Source organism: Crocuta crocuta, unplaced genomic scaffold (genome assembly GCF_008692635.1).
Source record: "Crocuta crocuta isolate KB4526 unplaced genomic scaffold, BGI_CrCroc_1.0 scaffold1733, whole genome shotgun sequence".
Taxonomy (NCBI): Eukaryota; Metazoa; Chordata; class Mammalia; order Carnivora; family Hyaenidae; genus Crocuta; species Crocuta crocuta.
The window spans coordinates 10390-15486 of NW_027527980.1; the positions used below are offsets into that span (position 1 = coordinate 10390).

The 5097-nt window shown below is 39.4% G+C and overlaps 1 pseudogene; it reads left to right on the plus strand.

Annotated features, from left to right (window-relative positions):
* Window positions 1-2243: 2243 nt before the first annotated feature.
* LOC144222390 (T-complex protein 1 subunit alpha pseudogene) lies at window positions 2244-3822 on the plus strand (annotated as a pseudogene).
* The last annotated feature ends 1275 nt before the right edge of the window (window positions 3823-5097 follow it).

Genomic DNA, 5097 nt, shown 5'->3' on the forward strand with positions numbered 1-5097 from the left:
AGAGAGACAGCGTGAGCAGGGGAGGGTCAGAGAGAGAGGGAGACACAGACTGAAACAGGCTCCAGGCTCTAAGCTGGCTGTCAACACAGAGCCCGACGCGGGGCTCAAACCCACGAACCACGAGATCATGACCTAAGCGAAAGTCAGACGCTCAGCCCACTAAGCCACCCAGGCACCCCTGACCATGTCCATTTTATTATGCACCTCATTTATAGCATTTTTAAATTCCTCATAACTATGTTTAAGATCCATGATCTTTGCAGAAATAACATCTCTGCTCTCTTCTATGTTTTTTTCAAGCCCAGCGATTAATTTTATACCATTGTTCTAAATTCTTGCTCAGTTACATTGCTTGTATCTGTTTTGATCAATTCTTTAGGTGTCACTTCTTCCTGGAATTTCTTTTGAGGTTGTCCTTCCTTTTCATCATTTTGGCTAGCTTTCTGTCTCTTGTAAGTTTTAAATGCCAGTTATGCATTCTGCACCTGTGATCACTGCTATATTAAAGGAAGCTCATACACTGTCAATGGCCTGCCCATTCTGTAAGTGTTCCTTTAGGGGTGTTCCTTGGTCTATTTTATGACTTGGTTATTTTATTTCCCTACTCATAGTGATGTTTTGGATTCTCCACTATGTGTGCTTTGGTCTGTTCCTTGAAGTAGCCCTACGAGGCTGTCTTTCTAGTAGACTCTGTCTTCTTTACTCCCAGACTCCTGGGGTTCAGAGTCCTTTGTTTCAACCTTGATTTGTTTGAGAGTTGTGGGTGGGATGTATTCATCCCCATACTTCTCTGCCATGTTGAATCTCTCCACCGAAAGAATATTTAAGCAAAATTGTGGAGCAGTTTGGAAGCTAAGAAAATGAAAGTCAAGTCTATTTCCCTCTAGGAATTTTACAAATAAAACGTGATTTATTGATTTTGGAGGCATGCAAACAATTCCATTGTTATTTTGATTATAGACACAGGGGGCTCCTGGGTGGCTCAGTCAGTTAAGCATCTGACTTCGGCTCAGGTCATGATCTCACAGTTTGTGGGTTCGAGCCCCACGTCGGGATCTGTGATGACAGCTAGCTCAGAGCCTGGAAACTGTTTTCAGATTCTGTGACTCCCTCTCTCTCTGACCCTCCCCTGCTCACACTGTCTCTATCTCCCTCTCAAAAATAAATAAAATATTAAGAGTTTAAAGAAGAATTATAGATGCAGAGGAATGATGAGACCTAGGATGTGGTGAAGTATGGAGTGCTGAGGTGAAGTATTATAGAAATTATACCATATATCTACTATATATACACCCATAATCCCAACATGCATTACTAAACCACTTTGGAATTTATAAAAACTCCTGTTATGTTTTGTCCAAAATTTAAGTAGAAGCCAGATTGAATGCATAAGTTTTTTCTAAAAATCTGCTAACTTAACTAGCATCTACTACCAAGTTTTATGCAGATTACTGGAGGCACTTTATTAGTACCTTTATTAATCACCATAAATTAACTAGAATACAAATACCAGAACAAATTTAAAGGGACAACTTTAATAACTTAATGGTCTGTTCATATGTTTACTTTCGATGACACATTTTTATACAAGAAGTAATACTGAACTGCTTTATTTCAGGTTGCATTTATACTCTGAAATTTGTACACAATGCTTTTAGTTTCCACACTGAAATAATTAAGAATTCTAAAAATCAATGAGACTATTTGATTTGTATATCAGTATAGTAGAAAAAATAATACTCTTCAGAAATGCCAAAATTATTTAAATCCGTTGATTTGAAAGTATGCAAACTATATCATAGCCACCTGTGGCTAAGGCTTTCAAGAATTTTTATCAGACTGAAAAACTTCCATTTGCACTTCCATTGTTTTCCATTTTTGCTTTCAAACGTGCCATCTCAAAGATTTTTTATCTTCCATTACAAATCATGGGTTTATCTTCCACAATTTATTAAAACTCTCCTTGAGTCTATGTATATTTTGGAGTTAGTAATTTATCATTCTAATTACTTTCATGAATTCACTATCTGCCTTATGAAAAGATCTTCATTTGCTCTTTCTTTTTTCCTTAAATAGTTTAGTGTCAAGTTGGATTACATATAACACCCAGTGCGAATCCCAAAAGTGCCTTCCTCCATGTCCATCATGCCATTCCCCTTTCCTCCATCCCCCCTCAGCTCGCAGGGTGTTCTCAGCATTCAAGAGTCTCTCATGGTTTGCCTCCCTCCCTCTCCCCTCTCTTGGACCAGTTGGCTTGGATAAAATGTTGGTGGATGATATTGGTAATGTAACCATTACTAATGATGGTGCCACTATCCTGAAGCTTTTGGAGGTAGAACATCCTGCAGCTAAAGTTCTTTGTGAGCTCGCTGATCTCCAAGACAAAGAAGTGGGAGATGGAACTACCTCTGTAGTTATTATTGCAGCAGAACTTCTTAAAAATGCTGATGAACTACTCAAACAGAAGATTCATCCCACGTCAGTTATTAGTGGCTATCTACTTGCTTGCAAGGAAGCGTGCGATAAATCAGTGAAAACCTAATTATTAACACGGATGAACTCGGGAGAGATTGCCTGATCAATGCTGCTAAGACATTGATGTCTTCCAAAATCATTGGAATAAATGGGGATTTCTTCGCAAATATGGTAGTAGATGCTGTGCTTGCAGTTAAATACACAGACATCAGGGGCCAGCCTCGCTATCCTGTGAATTCGGTTAATATTCTGAAAGCCCACGGGAGGAGTCAGACGGAGAGCCTGCTAGTCAGCGGCTACGCACTCAACTGTGTGGTGGGGTCCCAGGGCATGCCCAAGAGAATAGTGAATGCAAAGATTGCTTGCCTTGACTTCAGCCTGCAGAAAACAAAAATGAAGCTTGGTGTACAAGTGGTTATTACAGACCCTGAAAAACTGGACCAGATTCGACAGAGAGAATCTGATATCACCAAGGAGCGGATCCAGAAGATCCTGGCCACTGGTGCCAACGTTATTCTAACTACCGGTGGAATCGACGACATGTGTCTGAAGTATTTTGTGGAGGCAGGTGCTATGGCAGTTAGAAGAGTTTTAAAAAGGGACGTGAAACGCATCGCCAAAGCTTCTGGAGCAACTGTCTTGTTAACCCTGGCCAATTTGGAAGGAGAAGAAGCTTTCGAAGCTTCGATGTTGGGACAAACAGAAGAGGTGGTACAGGAGAGAATTTGTGATGATGAACTGATCTTGATCAAAAATACTAAGGCTCGTACGTCTGCATCAATTATCTTACGTGGGGCAAATGATTTCATGTGTGATGAGATGGAGCGCTCTTTACATGATGCTCTTTGTGTGGTGAAGAGAGTTTTGGAGTCCAAATCTGTGGTTCCTGGCGGAGGTGCCGTGGAAGCAGCCCTTTCCATATACCTCGAGAACTATGCAACCAGCATGGGGTCTTGAGAACAGCTAGCTATCGCGGAGTTCGCAAGGTCTCTCCTTGTTATTCCTAACACGCTGGCCGTCAGCGCTGCCCAAGACTCCACAATCTGGTTGCTAAGTTAAGAGCTTTCCACAATGAGGCCCAGGTTAATCCAGAACGCAAAAATCTAAAATGGATTGGTCTTGATTTGGTCAATGGTAAGCCTCGAGACAACAAGCAAGCAGGAGTGTTTGAACCAACCATAGTGAAAGTTAAGAGTTTGAAATTTGCAACAGAAGCTGCAATTACCATTCTTCGATTTGATGATCTTATCAAATTACACCCAGAAAGCAAAGATGAAAAGCATGGAGGTTATGAAGATGCCATTCACTCGGGAACCTTTGATGACTGATTTCTTTTATTTATAACAATGTTAGAAGCAATTATCTTGTACCTCGAGTGTTACATATTAATAAAAATGGGCTGTTGAACCCGGGGTTCTTAGAAAAAAAATTTTCATTCTTTCTCATTGCCATGTAGTATTCCATTGTATAAATATACCACATCTTCTTGATCCATTCATGAGTTGATGGACATTTAAATTCTTTCCATGTTTTGGCTATTGTTGAGAGTGCTGAAATGAACATTGGGATACATGTGCCCCCATGCATCAGCACTCCTGTATCCCTTGGGTAAATTCCTAGCAGTGCTATTGCTGGGTCATAGGGGGTGTCGTTCTCTTTTTTTGCTGGGAATCAAATCTGGCTTGGGAATCAAAATGATGCTGGCTTTGTAAAATGAGTCTGGAAGTTTTCCTTGTATTTCTGTTTTTTTGTTTTTTTTTTAATAGCTTGAGAAGAATGGGTCTTAATTCTATTTTAAATGTCTGGTAGAATTCCCCAGGGAGGCCATCAGGACAAGGGCTTTATTTGTTGGGAGATTTTGGATAACTGATTCAATTTACTCACTTGTTATGGGTCTCTATCTCTTCCCATGTGAATTTTGGTAATGAGTGTGTGTTTAGGAATTTGTCTATTTCTCCTAAATTGTCTAGTTTGTTGGCATATAATTTTTCATAGTATTCCTTGATAATTGCTTGTATTTCTGAGGTGTTCGTTGTAATATGTCCTTTTTGATTAATGCTTTTGTCTGAGTGCTCTCTCTTTTTGAGAAGCTTGGCTAGAGGTTTGTCAATTTCCTTTATTTTTTCAAAAAACCAACTCTTGGTTTCATTGATTTGTTCAACTGTTTCTTTGGTATGTATATTGTTTATATCTGCCTTGATTTTTATTATTTCTCTTCTCCTACTGGGTTTGTGGTGCTCCTGTTATTCTCACTCTAGTTGTTTTAGGTGTGCTGTTCGATTTTGTACTTGCAATTTTTCTAATTTCTTGAAATAGGCCTGGAGTGCAATGTACTTTCCTCTTAGAACTGACTTTGCTGCATCCCATAGAGTTTGGCTTGTTGTATTTTCATTTTCATTTGTTTCCATATATTTTTTCATTTCTTCCCTAATTGTGATTGGCCCATTCTTTCTTTAGTAGGGTGTTCTTTAACTTCCATGTTTTTGGAGGTTTTCCAGACTTCTTCCTATGATTGATTTTGAGTTTCATAGCATTGTGATCTGAATTCAAGTCCATTGTTTCTTTAGTGATTTTCTGTCTGGTTGATCTATCCATTGCTGTAAGTGGAGTATTAAAGTCCCT